This window comes from Dendrobates tinctorius, unplaced genomic scaffold, assembly GCF_039654945.1.
Source record: "Dendrobates tinctorius isolate UK_male_01 unplaced genomic scaffold, ASM3965494v1 ptg000070l, whole genome shotgun sequence".
NCBI classification, from domain to species: Eukaryota; Metazoa; Chordata; class Amphibia; order Anura; family Dendrobatidae; genus Dendrobates; species Dendrobates tinctorius.
Window position 1 is genome coordinate 85197950 of NW_027361738.1, and position 18249 is coordinate 85216198.

Sequence of the window (18249 nt, forward strand, 5' to 3'; positions counted from 1 at the left end):
AATATGGACCAACCATGGATCCCAATGTAGCCTCATTGTATTGTTCATATGAAAAACCATACATAATAAAAAGGCAGCCCCATGAAGGATGGATCAGTGTGGAAGTGGGACCACAGGTTAGATGGCCATCTTTTCCTTGGGTGAAGTGGTCTAGCCAACACTCCACTCTCCACAATATGGATCCAGGATCCAACTCTATATATGTTGGCTATGACTAAGGACCCAGTGTGGTCTGAAACGGCGTAAGCGAGATGTTTTCATGGAATTACAATAAAGGATAAAGGTTTTTAATATCATAGCCTAATTTTCCTCTATTCAATACATAATATATGTTGGGTAGACCAATGAGAAAAAATGTGGCCAAAGCGATGCATACTATAGAAAATTCAAGTTTTATGCTCACTAGGAGAGGTGGATCCTCAAAACTCAAGGTCTGGGTGGGCACATGGGCCTGGTTGTCTGTGTAGCAGGCAGTAGAGGCACGCAGGAAACAGGTAGCAGAGGTCCTGCAGGTCCCAAACAGGTAGCAGAGTTCCTGGAGGCCGCAGACAGACAGGAGACATCTTGGAGACTGCTGACAGGTAGCAGACATCCTGGAAGACCGAGAACAGGTAGCTAAGGTCCTGGAAGCCGATGACAGATAGCAGAGGTCCTGGAAGACCGGTAACAGGTAGCAGAGGTCTTGATAGCTGCAGACAGAGAAGAGAGGTCTTGGAAGACCAGGCATGGTGAGCCGACTATTAGTCGCCGGTGTGTGTCTTGGTGGGAATTATGTAGGCCTAGGTAGATGATCACCTTGAGTCATGCTGGCTACTTGCAAAGACTGATGTGGAGAACAGGAAAGATCAGAGGGTGAAGGGAGCAGAGCCCAGATAAGGGACAGGTGTGTAATGGCAATGTTTCAATGAACAAAGAGTAACCCCGCTTACATGTCCTCTTTCACCATGGGTGATGTGCTGTTGCCATGCCTCGTTTCAGGAAATGGTGACTTAAAGCAGGCTGAAGGGTAATGATGGCCTGATTTCCTGGATGGGTTGGTAGCAGATGGGACAAGAAAACGCCATAAATACCATATGAGCAGCTTTGAGGGGGCACTAAGAAATTCACTTCTTGACAGTCTTGGACAGGTGAAAAATATTAGGAGTCTCAACCCACCTTTATCTCAAAAGTGTATGTGTGGAAGAAGCAGGAGAAGAGGGCAACAAGATCCAACCCCTCTTATCCCTGAATGTCCTGTCTACCTAGGATCATTGTCCCATTCTCCTGTATACAGTACATGGATCCTACATGCCTCCTACTTCTTGGGTGAGATGTGATTGTTCTCCAGGCTCCTGTACTCACAGGTGACATCACTGGTGGTGACCATGACATCATGCCTTAGTTTTATATGATTGCTTTGTGCTTTCTGACGCTATGACCTTTGGTTGACGTGTCCTTTAGCAATTTACTTTTGCTTCAACCTTCCATGTCTTTGAAGACTAGGACAATCTTAATATTTGCTCCGTCCAGACTTTTATTTTCCTGTCTGCAGTTTGCAGCAGGAGTCGGTAATCCAGATGGTGTGCAACACTTACTGTCTCATTTTCGTTCTGCAAATTTGACCAACAAAGCAGAAATGTTCCTAAACATTTTGCTTAGATTCTAGAAAGTACATGTGTGACTAAAGAACTTAAAAAAACAGTATCAGTAGCCATGTACCGTTCCCTTAGTATATGGCATTCTGTACGCACTCTAAGGCCACGTTCACACGTTCAGTATCCGGTCAGTATTTTACATCAGTATTTGTAAGTCAAAACCAGGAGTGGGTGAAAAATACAGAAGTGGTGCAAATGTTTCTTGTTATGATGAGTCACCGAAGGAGGAAAAAACAAAAATACAAGCTAAGTCCAGAAAACAGGAGAGGTTGGTAGCTATCGGATTGCAGACCCCTGATCCTATCCACAACAACTAACAGTAGCCGTGGGGGGTTCCTACGATGCCCTAGACCCCTCGATCACAGCCGGAGAACTAAATAGGCCTAAAGAAAGAAAGGGGAAATCTAAACTGCCCCAGAGCAGACCCCAAAGCAATAGGCAGCCCCCAACATATAATGACGGTGAAGCAAGATGAAAACACTAACACAGATTGAAAGATAGGTTGAGCAAATGATGGGGCCCAAGCTAACTAAAAAGGACAGGATAGAAAAGCTGCTGTCTGCAATCCGTAAAAAACCCTACCAAAAAATGTCCCAACCGTCTGATAGGAAAAACAGGCCCTGAAGTCGCTAGGACTTCAAAATGACTATATCAGCACTCAGGTAAATTCTGAAGACAAAGCAAAGAGACAAACTGATCAGAGACAAAAATGGAACTCAGCACACCCCCGACTGGGGATGGCTGAACTCCAAAATACAAAGAAAACAAAACAAAACTAATAAGTTCAATAGCAGTGCAAAAACTTATCTTTGGGAAGCAGGAATCAGACTGGTCTCCAAGAATCCAGCAGAGAAATCACCAGCGACTCAGAGGGGCGTTGGCTGCCTTATATCCAGTCAGAAGTTCCTGTTACCCAGTCATCATCTACCAGCTCAGGTGTTTGGTAATCAGCCTCACTACCTTCCTTCACCAGAAGAGGGAGTTCATCAGACATCGACGGTGAAGGGGAAAATGAACTCACAACAGTTTCTATTATACTTTTCCTCTGATTGTCCCATTCCTGATTTTGCAAATACCGACGACGTAAAATACTGACCAAATACTGAACGTGTGAACGTGGTAATCTTGTGCTTCAGTGTAAAGCATTAGGGACGGATGAGCATCTCAAATGAGACTGATACATAAACAGAAAGTTTAGGGAGTTTTCTTGTACCTAAGTTCAGCTTTTTTTTGTTTGTTTTTTTGTATCTTTCCCGTCTTCCACTCAACCTAGTGATTTTTCATTACATCGGTCTCCTCTCCCTCCATTCTGCCGCTGCCAGTGTCACTCTATTCCTATTGGTTATGCACCACAACTTCCAAGGAATAGCCATAGATAGTAGCCTGAGATTTTACTTTGACACATGAAGTCAACGCGGAACTCCAACATAGTCATTGAGAAAGAAGGTCCAGGCAGGACACTATCTAGATATTTCTTACTACAACATGCAGATCTCACTGTCCACATAGATGCAATTTATAAAAAAGAGAACATTAATAGCAAAGAAAGCTGCAATAACTGCAAGCAGCTGAAATCTTTCCATCTCTATGTAATGTAAGATATGTCTGTAAAGCATGATGTTTCTGGAACATGCTAGAAATCTCCCATTTCACTCTACTGAGGACATTGTGGCCTGTCATAGCTGCAGCATCCCCCCTTCCCCCCTCCTTAGCAGCTGCGTGTGCTGGTCTGCCTGCATCTGAAACAGGACACCGGCCATTTCCTGTGAAGCTAGGAATGTTAATTAAGCTGAGTGGAGAGCATGTCTTTGTTTAAAATCAGGGGCTTGAATTCAGCTATGGGAAGTATTAAAACAAGTCATATCGCAAAAACCATACATCGCAGAGATATAATAATTACATTTCTGCGAAGGGCACAAAACCAGCTTTCTAACCCCTAATTTTCACGGTTCTAACCCCTCCAGAAACTGAGTTATGGATTGCTCCCAAATGGAGTGTCTTATGTTTGGGACATTTACCTGCCTATTGGGGACCTGTGCTGCCTAATGGGGACATTTACCTGCCTAATGGGGACATTTACCTGCCTAATGGGGACCTGTGGGGACCTGTGCTACCTAATGGGAACATTTACCTGCCTATTGGGGACCTGTGCTGTCTAATGGGGACCTGTGCTGCATAATGGGGACATTTACCTGCCTATTGGGGACCTGTGCTGCCTAATGGGGACCTGTGCCACCTAATGGGGACATTTACCTGCCTAATGGGGACCTGTGCTGCCTAATGGGGACATTTGCCTGCCTATTGGGGACCTGTGCTGCCTAATGGGGACATTTACCTTCCTATTGGGGACATTTACCTGCCTAATGGGGACATTTACCTGCCTAATGGAGACCTGTGCTGCCTATTGGGGACATTTACCTGCCTATTGGGGACCTGTGCTGCCTAATGGGGACCTTTGCTGCCTATTGGGGACATTTACCTGCCTTTTGGGGACCTGTGCTGCCTATTGGGGACATTTACCTGCCTATTTGGGACCTATGCTGCCTATTGGGGACATTTACCTGCCTATTGGGGACATTTACCTGCCTATTGGAGACGTATGCTGCCTAATGAGGACCTGTGCTGCATAATGGGGACATTTACCTGCCTAATGGGGACATTTACCTGCCTAATGGGGACCTGTGCTGCCTATTGGGGACATTTATCTGCCTAATGGGGACATCTACCTGCCTAATGGGGACTTGTGCTGCCTAATGGGGACCTGTGCTGCCTATTGTGTGCACAGGAATTTATTCATAATTTTTTTTTTAAACTATATTCCGGCCCTCCAACGGTCCGAGGGACCGTAATCTGGCCCCTTGTTTAAAAAGTTTGAGGACCCCTGCTGTAGACAATACCAGGGACAAATAGTGATATTCATCCTTGATGTGTTATGTTTTCTATGTCAGACACAAGAACAGTTATGAAAATAAATGAACTTTAACTGTAATCGAGGCCAATTGGTTTAATTTAAGGTGTTCAGCATATGATGGATACCCTAATGGAAACTAATCGGACCCCATTACAAATAAAGGGATATGTATGATTGTTTTTACGTCCGTAATGTGACAAATACAGCTTGCTGGGTGGTTCTGGTGCTGTATTCCTGTATTGATGGTGGTTCTGGTGCTGTATTCCTGTACTGATGGTGGTTCTGGTGCTGTATTGCTATATTGATGGTGGTTCTGGTGCTGTATTCCTGTACTTATGGAAGTTCTGGTGATGTATTGCAATATTGATGGTGGTTCTGGTGCCGTATTCATGTACTACGTATGGTTGTGGTGATGTAGTCATGTAGTGATGATGGTTCGGATGCTATATTCAACATCAGAACCATCATCAGTACATGAATACGAAACCAAAATCATCATCAGTACATAAATAGAACACTTGGGAGGAGCTATTTATACTCTACTAGCACATGTAGTCTTTTCTGACTATATTCCAAGTAAGGCTAGGTTCACATTAGCGTTTGAGTCCGCAGTGTATCATCCGCAAACACATGCAAAAACGCATGCAAAAAGCATGTTTACGCATTTTTATGCGCATCATCTTACGCAGGGGCGCACACAGACTGTAGTGGGCCCCTGTGCAAGAAATTTTTCGGGCCCCCCCTACTAGCAGCACATCCGGCAGACTTCCCCATCTCTGCTGCCTAACGGGCGACTTGTGGCACCGATCCGGCAAGCCCCATTCATTCTCTATCGGGCTTGTGGCCGGCCGTGGCAAGTGCAGTTGTGCTAGATCCGCGTTTCATGGTACCACTAAAATATACAACGGATATGCTGCATTTTTTAGAGCGGGAAAATCTACACAATGTCAATTTTTGCTGCGGATTTTCCCACCGTAAATGTACTGTATATCTAATATTGAGGCTATGCAGGGATGGATGTAATATCTGTAGGGTACTGCTGGGTTGTATTTATTATTTGCCAGTTGCAGCCTCCAAATAACATATATAGCCCACTAGCCCAGCATTGCCTCTAGTTGTTAATATATACAGCCCAGCACAGCCTCCAAATAAAATATGGTATACAGCCCAGCATAGCCTTCAGTTAATATATGCAGCCCAGCACAGCCTTCAGGTAATATATACAGCCCACCACAGCCTCCAGGTGATATACAGTCATATGTAAAAGTTTGGGCACCCCTATTAATGTTAACCTTTTTTCTTTATAACAAGTTTGGTTTTTGCAACAGCTATTTCAGTTTCATATATCTAATAACTGATGGACTCAGTTATATTTCTGGATTCATATGAGGTTTATTGTACTAACAGAAAATGTGCAATCTGCATTTAAACAAAATTTGACCGGTGCAAAAGTATCGGCACCTCAACATAAAAGTGACATTAATATTTTGTAGATCCTCCTTTTGCAACAATAACAGCCAATAGTCGCTTCCTGTAGCTATTAATGAGTTCCTGGATCCTGGATGAAGGTATTTGTGACCATTCCTGTTTACAAAACAATTCCAGTTCAGTTAAGTTTGATGGTCGCCGAGCATGGACAGCCCGCTTGAAATCATCCCACAGATGTTCAATGATATTCAGGTCTGGGGACTGGGATGGCCATTCCAGAACATTGTAATTGTTCCTCTGCATGAATGCCTGAGTAGATTTGGAGCGGTGTTTTGGATCATTGTCTTGCTGAAATATCCATCCCCTGCGTAACTTCAACTTCGTCACTGATTCTTGCACATTATTGTCAAGAATCTGCTGATACTGAGTTGAATCCATGCGACCCTCAACTTTAACAAGATTCCCGGTGCCGGCATTGGCCACACAGCCCCAAAGCATGATGGAACCTCCACCAAATTTTACTGTGGGTAGCAAGTGTTTTTCTTGGAATGCTGTGTTTTTTAGCCTCCATGCATAACGCCTTTTTGTATGACCAAACAACTCAATCTTTGTTTCATCAGTCCACAGGACCTTCTTCCAAAATGTAACTGGCTTGTCCAAATGTGCTTTTGCATACCTCAGGCGACTCTGTTTGTGGCGTGCTTGCAGAAACGGCTTCTTTCGCATCACTCTCCCATACAGCTTCTCCTTGTGCAAAGTGCGCTGTATTGTTGACCGATGCACAGTGACACCATCTGCAGCAAGAGGCTGCAGGTCTTTGGAGGTGGTCTGTGGATTGTCCTTGACTGTTCTCACCATTCTTCTTCTCTGCCTTTCTGATATTTTTCTTGGCCTGCCACTTCTGGGCTTAACAAGAACTGTACCTGTGTTCTTCCATTTCCTTACTATGTTCCTCACAGCGGAAACTGACAGGTTAAATCTCTGAGACAACTTTTTGTATCCTTCCCCTGAAAAGCTATGTTGAATAATCTTTGTTTTCAGATCATTTGAGAGTTGTTTTGAGGAGCCCATGATGCCACTCTTCATAGGAGAATCAAATAGGAGAACTACTTGCAAGTGGCCACCTTAAATACCTTTTCTCATGATTTGATACACCTGGTTATGAAGTTCAAAGCTCAATGAGGTTACAAAACCAATTTAGTGCTTCAGGAAGTCAGTAAAAAGTAGTTAGGAGTGCTCAAATCAAGAAAATGATAAGGGTGCCCATACTTTTGCACCGGTCAAATTTTGTTTAAATGCAGATTGCACATTTTCTGTTAGTACAATAAACCTCATTTGAATCCAGAAATATAACTGAGTCCATCAGTTATTAGATATATGAAACTGAAATAGCTGTTGCAAAAACCAAAATTGTTATAAAGAAAAAAGGTTAACATTAATAGGGGTGCCCAAACTTTAACATACAGTGGGGCAAAAAAGTATTTAGTCAGTCAGCAATAGTGCAAGTTCCACCACTTAAAAAGATGAGAGGCGTCTGTAATTTACATCATAGGTAGACCTCAACTATGGGAGACAAACTGAGAAAAAAAAATCCAGAAAATCACATTGTCTGTTTTTTTTTCATTTTATTTGCATATTATGGTGGAAAATAAGTATTTGGTCAGAAACAAGCAATCAAGATTTCTGGCTCTCACAGACCTGTAACTTCTTCTTTAAGGCCTCTTTCAGACATCCGGTGTCAGGGGTCCGGCGGCCTGCGGCGAATAGCCGGGCCGCCGGATCCGGCCTGCAGCGGTGACACCGGATGTACATGCGGCCCCTGATGCGGCTTGGAGGACATTTAAAGGAGCCGCAGCACCGGGGGTCGAGAGAGCCAGCCGGAGAGAGATCGGGAGGCGAGAGAGCAGCCAGAGAGACAGCGGGGGACAAGAGAGCAGCTGAAGAGAGAGCGGGGGACGAGAGAGCAGCCGAAGACACAGCGGGGGACGAGAGAGCAGCCAGAGAGACAGCGGGGGACGAGAGAGCAGCCAGAGAGACAGAGGGGGACGAGAGAGCCAGCCAAAGAAAGGTATGGAGCGTATGGAGAGAGAGAGAGAGAGAGAGAGAAGGGGAGGGGGAGAGAGAGAGAGATGCGCGCCGGGCACTTGTGGGGTTAAAACTCATAGTGCCCGGGCATGCGCAGTTGAAAAAGCCGGTCCGGCGCTGCAAAAAAACGTTGCAGCCAACGTTTTTTGCAGATGCCGGACGGCGCATGTTTGCCGTATCCGGCAAAACCCGGAGGCGCCGCATGTCCATCCGGCATGATGCGGCGATCATTATATTCTATGTGAAAAAAACGGATCCAATTCCGGATCCGGTTTACACAAATTTCGCCGCATCATGCCGGATTTAAAAAAACGGATGTGTGAAAGTAGCCTAAGAGTCTCCTCTTTCCTCCACTCATTACCTGTAGTAATGGCACCTGTTTAAACTTGTTATCAGTATAAAAAGACACCTGTGCACACCCTCAAACAGTCTGACTCCAAACTCCACTATGGTGAAGACCAAAGAGCTGTCAAAGGACACCAGAAACAAAATTGTAGCCCTGCACCAGGCTGGGAAGACTGAATCTGCAATAGCCAACCAGCTTGGAGTGAAGAAATCAACTGTGGGAGCAATAATTAGAAAATGGAAGACATACAAGACCACTGATAATCTCCCTCGATCTGGTGCTCCACGCAAAATCCCACCCCGTGGGGTCAGAATGATCACAAGAATGGTGAGCAAAAATCCCAGAACCACGCGGGGGGACCTAGTGAATGAACTGCATAGAGCTGGGTCCAATGTAACAAGGCCTACCATAAGTAACACACTACGCCACCATGGACTCAGATCCTGCAGTGCCAGACGTGTCCCACTGCTTAAGCCTGTACATGTCCGGGCCCGTCTGAAGTTTGCTAGAGAGCATTTGGATGATCCAGAGGAGTTTTGGGAGAATGTCCTATGGTCTGATGAAACCAAACTGGAACTGTTTGGTAGAAACACAACTTGTCGTGTTTGGAGGAAAAAGAATACTGAGTTGCATCCATCAAACACCATACCTACTGTAAAGCATGGTGGTGGAAACATCATGCTTTGGGGCTGTTTCTCTGCAAAGGGGCCAGGACGACTGATCCGGGTACATGAAAGAATGAATGGGGCCATGTATCGTGAGATTTTGAGTGCAAACCTCCTTCCATCAGCAAGGGCATTGAAGATGAAACGTGGCTGGGTCTTTCAACATGACAATGATCCAAAGCACACCGCCAGGGCAACGAAGGAGTGGCTTCGTAAGAAGCATTTCAAGGTCCTGGAGTGGCCTAGCCAGTCTCCAGATCTCAACCCTATAGAAAACCTTTGGAGGGAGTTGAAAGTCCGTGTTGCCAAGCGAAAAGCCAAAAACATCACTGCTCTAGAGGAGATCTGCATGGAGGAATGGGCCAACATACCAACAACAGTGTGTGGCAACCTTGTGAAGACTTACAGAAAATGTTTGACCTCTGTCATTGCCAACAAAGGATATATCACAAAGTATTGAGATGAAATTTTGTTTCTGACCAAATACTTATTTTCCACCATAATATGCAAATAAAATGAAAAAAAAAACAGACAATGTGATTTTCTGGATTTTTTTTTCTCAGTTTGTCTCCCATAGTTGAGGTCTACCTATGATGTAAATTACAGACGCCTCTCATCTTTTTAAGTGGTGGAACTTGCACTATTGCTGACTGACTAAATACTTTTTTGCCCCACTGTATGACTGTATACAGCCCAGCACAGCCTCCAGTTAATATATACAGCCCAGCACAGACTCCAGTTAATATATACAGTACAGCAACAGCCTTCAGGTAATATATACAGTGCCCAGCACAGACTCCAGGAAATATATAATACAGCCCAGCAAAGCCTCCAGTTAATATATACAGTTCAGCATAGCTTTAAGGTAATAGATACAGTCCAGCATAGCCTTCAGGTAATATATACAGCCCACCACAGCCTCCAGGTGATATATACAGGCCAGCATAGCCTCCACTCCAGGTTATATATACAGTTCAGCATAGCTTTAAGGTAATAGATACAGTCCAGCATAGCCTTCAGGTAATATATACAGCCCACCACAGCCTCCAGGTGATATATACAGGCCAGCATAGCCTCCACTCCAGGTTATATATACAGTTCAGCATAGCTTTAAGGTAATATATACAGCCCAGCATAGCCTCTATATAATATAATAGCCCAAGACAGCCTCCAGGTAATATATATAGGCACCCCCGTTTCCCTTTGTTTCATAATGCTCTCCCCCAAAAGCATAGTGCTTCTCGCCCTATGTGGCCCCCCCAGTTTATGCTGCTTCTCCCCATGTGGCCCCCCCAGTTTATGCTGCTTCTCCCCCTATGTGGGCCACCTGATTCAGGTTTCTTCTCCCCCCATGAGCTGCCCCATTCATGAGCAGCCAAGCATCTCTCCCAGGAGCCCAACATTCATGAGCAGCCAAGCATCTCCCCCAGGGCCCCCCCATTCATGAGCAGCCAGGCCATGCTTCTTCCCAGGCCAGGGGCCCCCCCATTCATGAGCAGCCAAGCCATGCTTCTTCCCAGGCCAGGGGCCCCCCCATTCATGAGCAGCCAAGCATCTCCCCCAGGGCCCCCCCATTCATGAGCAGCCCTGCTTCTCCCCAGGGGCTCCCTATTCATGAGCAGCCAATGCCATGCTTTGCCCCAGGCCAGGGTCCTCCCCATTCATGAGCAGCCAAGCATCTCCCCCAGGGCCCCCCCATTCATGAGCAGCCATGCTTCTCCCCAGGGGCCCCCCATTCATGAGCAGCCAATGCCATGCTTCTCCCCAGGCCAGGGGCCCCCCATTCATGAGCAGCCATGCTTTTCCCCAGGGGCCCCCCATTCATGAGAAGCCAAGGCCATGCTTCTCCCCAGGCCAGGCCCCCCCATTCATGAGCAGCCAGATGTGATACAAATGGGATATGCATGAGTGAGAGACTGGTATAGATAGGCATCTAGTCAATAAGGTAGTGATTGCAGTACATTGAAACATCCATTTGGATACTATGGATTGTGACCGGAATCTGAACTTTTCCTACCATGAGGAGAGCACACACTCAGGAATGTGAAAAGCAACCACCTGCTCAGGCATTGTTGTGGGAGTTGGAAGGGAGGAATGTGAGAACCAAACCAACTGAGATAAAGGAGGAATGTGAAAAAAAACAAGTTACTACGCATGACAGCGCGTGATCAAGGTGAAACCTGATTCACTGCGCATGTCAGTGCGTGATCATTCCAATTAATATTATAAAAAGTACTGACCTCCTCAGCGGGTAGGGACTTTCCAGACGATTCAAGTGGACGCACTTAGTCTGTGATGCTGACCGAGGAAAACCCCTTCCCGCTGATCGAGGTCCCCCGATGTGAAGGGTGATGCTACAATAACTCGGTAATTATTATTGATGCTGAAATCTTTCATGTCATAACTGTCGTTTTTAAATCAATGAGACTATTCATGTGCTATGTAAAACAAAATGATTGCTTGCTAAAATAAAAGATTGTCAATAATCTTTGCCTGGTTGGGATGCCAGTGAGCGCTACGTAAGTTAAGGTAAATAACCTAATTTGGGAGAAAATTTAGCAAGACACCAGGCCATGCTTCTCCCAAGGCCAGGGGCCCCCATTCATGATCAGCCAGGCCATCATGCTTCAGTTCTCCCCCAGGATAGAGTCCCCCAAAATCATGCCTGCCATGCTTCAGTTTTCTCCCCCACCCAAGGAGCCCCCCAAAATCATGCCTGCCTCCTCGGTCCCAGTCCCTCAGTCCTGCTCAGCTCCAGTACTCTTACCTTGTGCAGGCAGGCAGGGCAGGCCAGAGTCCAGACCAAGAGGATCCATTCCACACTGTGTCCACTCCACTCTCCAGTCACAGTGTCTGCACTCCGCACATTCCTCCTGACTGAGCTGCTGCTATGGGCCGGGGCACGGCCACACAGACTCAGACAGACACGTGATGTCACACACTGACCTGCGGCTGAACTGCAGCCACCGTCTGGCCAGCGCCACAGGGCAGGCAGTGTGAGTGACAGTCAGACAGTCTGTCTACCCTCCTCTCCTCCCCCACGGCACTGACGCTGCTGGCTGATCTCTGATGATCTCCCACCTCAGCCCTCAGGGCTGGCTCCTCTGCACTGGGCCGCGCTGGCACGCAGCCTCAGGAGGAGTCAGACCCCTCCCATTGCCTCCTGCAGGGGGGCTGCTCTCCTCTCCTCCTTGCTGGCTCTGCGGCGCTGGCGCTCCACAAGTCCACATGGCTAATTTGCATGAATAATTAGCCATGTGGTGCTGGAGGCTGGAGGGGCCCCCTCTCCCCCGGGGACCCCGTGCAATGAACCGGCTGCACGGGCGGTAGGTCTGCCCCTGATCTTACGCATGACGGAATAAACGTGCATGTGCATGCGTTTGTATGCGTTTTTGCTTGCGTTTGCGTTGTTTATGCGCATGCGTTTGATATGACATCAGACAAAAATGGGCGTGTCTCATGGGATTTCTGTATGTATTTTGAACAACGCATGCATATCCAACGCATGCGTATGCATGCGTTCCCATAGACAGTAATGCATTTTTTTACGCACTCATCCGCATGCGCATATTTGACGGATTTTTGATCCCTCAAAAAATGCAACATGTTGCATTTGCCGGACACCGCCACAGACCACGAAACTACGCATGCATACGCATCCGCAAGCGAACGCATGCAAACGCATGTCCCTGCATACACCATGTTAAATATACACTCACTGGCCACTTTATTAGGTACACCATGCTAGTAACGGGTTGGACCACCTTTTGCCTTCAGAACTGCCTCAATTCTTCGTGGCAGAGATTCAACAAGGTGCTGGAAGCATTCCTCAGAGATTTTGGACCATATTGACATGATGGCATCACACAGTTGGCGCAGATTTGTCGGCTGCACATCCCTGATGCGAATCTCCCGTTCCACCACATCCCAAAGATGCTCTATTGGATTGAGATCTGGTGACTGAGGAGGCCATTTGAGTACAGTAAACTCATTGTCATGTTCAAGAAACCAATCTGAGATGATTCGAGCTTTATGACATGGCGCATTATCCTGCTGAAAGTAGCCATCAGATGTTGGGTACATTGTGGTCATAAAGGGATGGACATGGTCAGCAACAATACTCAGGTAGGCTGTGGCGTTGCAACGATGCTCAATTGGTACCAAGGGGCCCAAAGAGTGCCCAGAAAAAATTCCCCACACCATGACACCACCACCACCAGCCTGAACCGTTGATACAAGGCAGGATGGATCCATGCTTTCATGTTGTTTACGCCAAATTCTGACCCTACCATCCGAATGTCGCAGCAGAAATCGAGACTCATCAGACCAGGCAACGTTTTTCCAATCTTCTACTGTCCAATTTCGATGAGCTTGTGCAAATTGTAGCCTCAGTTTCCTGTTCTTAGCTGAGAGGAGTGGCACCCAGTGTGGTCTTCTGATGCTGTAGCCCATCTGCCTCAAAGTTCGACGCACTGTGCGTTCAGAGATGCTCTTCTGCCTACCTTGATTGTAACGGGTGGCAATTTGAGTCACTGTTGCCTTTCTATCAGCTCGAACCAGTCTGCCCATTCTCCTCTGACCTCTGGCATCAACATGGCATTTCCGGCCACAGAACTGCCGCTCACTGGATTTTTTTTCTTTTTCGGACCATTCTCTGTAAACCCTAGAGATGGTTGTGCGTGAAAATCCCAGTAGATCAGCAGTTTCTGAAATTCTCAGACCAGCCCTTCTGGCACCAACAATCATGCCACGTTCAAAGGCACTCAAATCACCTTTCTTCCCCATACTGATGCTCGGTTTGAACTGCAGGAGATTGTCTTGACCATGTCTACATGCCTAAATGCACTGAGTTGCCGCCATGTGATTGGCTGATTAGAAATTAAGTCATAACACACAGTTGGACAGGTGTACCTAATAAAGTGGCCAGTGAGTGTATGTACGCATGACACATGCAAATCTATGCAGATCAAACGCTGTGCGCACAGACGCAAATGTGAAACCAGCCTTAGGTGGTTGTTTGGATTCCCAGTTCCCCAGCCAAGGATTATCTTGCTGAGGTTTTTTTCTATTGCTTCTCCTGCAGTTTATTTGTGTGTTCCCCTTCCTAGACCTCTTCCATTATAAATATAACTAGATGGAAGCCGGATGCTATCGCATTGGGAGGGAGGTAATGTCACGATGGGTCAGGCTTTGCAGCGTTGAGAATCTCCCCCCCATGTGCTCACCCACCTATCCACTCTCTCTTTCTCCATGTGCTGACTTCTCCCGTCTGTGCTCTCTTCTTTGACCTGTCTACCCCATGTGCTATCCCCCTTGTTTGCTGTCTCTCTCCTTCCTGTGCTGTGTTCTCCCCTCATGTGATGTCCCATTTGAGCTGTCTCCCTTCTGTGCTCTGTCTCTCTCACCCCTGTGTCTGTTTAAAAACAGTCAGTGAAATATTTTACCTCACAAAATGAATCCTCTGTGATCCCCTGCGTGTTTGCGACGGTGTTCCGCTGGTAGTACGGCGCAAGATGCTGCGTGAGTGTGTGAGTGTGTGTATGAGTGTGAGTCTGAGTGTGTGTGTGTGAGTGTGAATGTGAGTGTATGAGTGTGAGTCTGAGTGTGTGAGTGTGAATGTGAGTGTGTAAGGTGTGTACGGCGTATAGAGTGTGTGAGTGTGTGTGGTGCGAAGGTGTTCTGCTGGTGGTACCGTGCAATAAGTTGGAACCAGCAGTTGTTTCCATTTTGAGACACCCATCACTTGGGTGTCCCAATATGGCGGTCGGTGAACTACTCCACTTGGAATTTTGGGATACGGTGACATCTGGACAGAACAGGAAATGAAAACATTACAAGGCAAATATTTAAATAGATGGCTTTGTGAGGGCCGGAGGGCTATGTTGTGGCGTTTGCCGGCTTATATGGGGGCTGTTTTATTGTCTGTAGGTCTGTGGGGGGGCATTATATTGTTTGCAGGACTATGTGGGGGCCCACATGGGACACATCCTCGATATACTACACCACGCGGGACACATCCTCTCTATACTACACCACACGGGACACCTCCTCTATATACTACACCACACGGGACACATCCTCTATATACTACACCGCACGGGACACATCCTCTATATACTACACCACACGGGACACATCCTCTATATACTACACCACATGGGACACATCCTCTATATACTACACCACACGGGACACATCCTCTATATACTACACCACACGGGACACATCCTCTATATACTACACCACACGGGACACATCCTCTATATACTACACCACACGGGACACATCCTCTATATACTACACCACACGGGACACATCCTCTATATACTACACCACACGGGACACATCCTCTATATACTACACCGCACGCGACACATCCTCTATATACTACACCACACGGGACACATCCTCTATATACTACACCACACGGGACACATCCTCTATATACTACACCACACGGGACACATCCTCTATATACTACACCACAGGGACACATCCTCTATATACTACACCACACGGGACACATCCTCTATATACTACACCACGCGGGACACATCCTCTCTATACTACACCACACGGGGCACCTCCTCTATATACTACACCACGCGGGACACATCCTCTATATACTACACCACACGGGACACATCCTCTATATACTACACCACGCGGGACACAACCTCTATATACTACACCACACGGGACACCTCCTCTATATACTACACCACACGGGACACATCCTCTATATACTACACCGCACGCGACACATCCTCTATATACTACACCACACGGGACACATCCTCTATATACTACACCACACGGGACACATCCTCTATATACTACACCACACGGGACACATCCTCTATATACTACACCACACGGGACACATCCTCTATATACTACACCACACGGGACACATCCTCTATATACTACACCACACGGGACACATCCTCTATATACTACACCACGCGGGACACACCCTCTATATACTACACCACACGGGACACATCCTCTGTATACTACACCACACGGGACACACCCTCAATATACTACACCACACGGGACACCTCCTCTGTATACTACACCACACGAGACACACCCTCTATATACTACACCACACGGGACACGTCCTCTATATACTACACCACACGGGACACGTCCTCTATATACTACACCACACGGGACACATCCTCTATATACTACACCACACGGGACATACTCTCTATATATACTACACCACACGGGACACCTCCTCTATATACTACACCACATGGGACACATCCTCTATATACTACACCACACGGGACACATCCTCTATATACTACACCACACGGGACACATCCTCTATATACTACACCACACGGGATACATCCTCTACATACTACACCACACGGGACACACCCTCAATATACTATACCACACGGGACACACCCTCTATATACTACACCACATGGGACACCTCCTCTATATATTACACCACACGAGACACATCCTCTATGTACTACACCACACAGAACACGTCCTCTATATACTACACCACACGGGACACCTCCTCTATATACTACACCACACGGGACACACCCTCTATATACTACACCACATGGGACACACCCTCTATATGCTACACCACATGGGACACACCCTCAATATGCTACACCACACGGGACACACCCTCAATATACTACACCACACGGGACACATCCTCTATATACTCCACCACACACAGAGCTGACAGATCCTCTATGTACTGTATATCGTGCTCCTTATGTGCTGGTTTTGCACGTTTTCTATATGGATTTAGATGCAGACATTACACTTTGTCAGGTTTCATATCTTGGTAATATCATTCTTTACTTGTGGTGTTCCTATATCTTCTCTCTCCTATCAGTTATCTCACCATATCGCCACCTATTACTGAATACAATTTAATAGTTATAACAATAGAGAATAGATTAAAATATCCAACATAATCATGTAAAATGGAAAGATTCATTTTCCTTCACATTGCTAAAGGAGAAACCTTTGCAGGAACAAAGTGACATAGTAACAATGCCAGCTGACAACGCCGCCGATCAGATCTTAATGACTACTACTTATCCAACACGGCGGCAATTTAATGGCAAATTGTACTATATGTACTTGGTTAATGAGGCAAGTGACAGGTGTAAGTAGGAGACTCTGGATGGGGCGGACTGGTAATAAGTCTTAAATGCAATAGATTAAGGATTAATGAAGGGAGCAGCTCTCGGTCTGTGGGGTCTATTACAGTAGCAGTAATGGACTCATGTACACAGATGGAGCAGAGCTAAGTCTGTCACTAAACACTACTACACGGCAGTGTAAGATCCCAATTAGATCGTATAGAAGGTTCCTCCCATGTTAAAGGTTTATTCATTCGTTCATTTTGTCTGCATTTTTATTTCTTTATTTCTTTTCCTTTCTTTAAACATCTATTGGTCTATCTATTCTTTCATTTTGTCTTTTTCTTTCTTTCTTTCAATAAATCACGTATTTCTAACTTTCCTTATAATTTATTTTTATTTCTTTAAACATCTATCTATCTATCTATCTATCTATCTAAATATCTATCTATTATCTATTTATTACCTATTATTTATCTATCTTTCTATTATTTATCTATACACACGTGATCAAAATTGTTGATACCCCTCGTTTGATTACAGAAAAACCCACAATGGTGACAGAAATAACTTGAATCTGACAAAAGGAATAATAAATCAAAAATCTATGAAAATGAACAAATGAAAGTCAGACATTGCTTTTCCACCATGCTTCCACAGAATTTAAAAAAAAAATTTTTTGGATGATATATATACATATTTTATACATATTTTTGCCCTCCGCTTCTCCACAGTATCTATGGGACTGATGGAGATTCAGCCATTTTTTATTTCCTAATCACTTCTCCAGGCCATCTTTCTGCCGCAAAGTCACCAATGAGAATGGAGCAAGGCAAATTTCAATGAAGCGGCCCAACACGCTTCACGGTAAAGTCAGATAGAATGCAACTTTATCACAACAATGATCCTTGGAGCAGGATCCACATCACACGGAATCATCTTCATCACACTTCCAGGATCGGTGTACTCTTCCTTTGATGTAGCTATCAGTCTTGTTGAATCCAGTAGTTCCACAAGCGATCAGCACCAGCAATACTGTCAC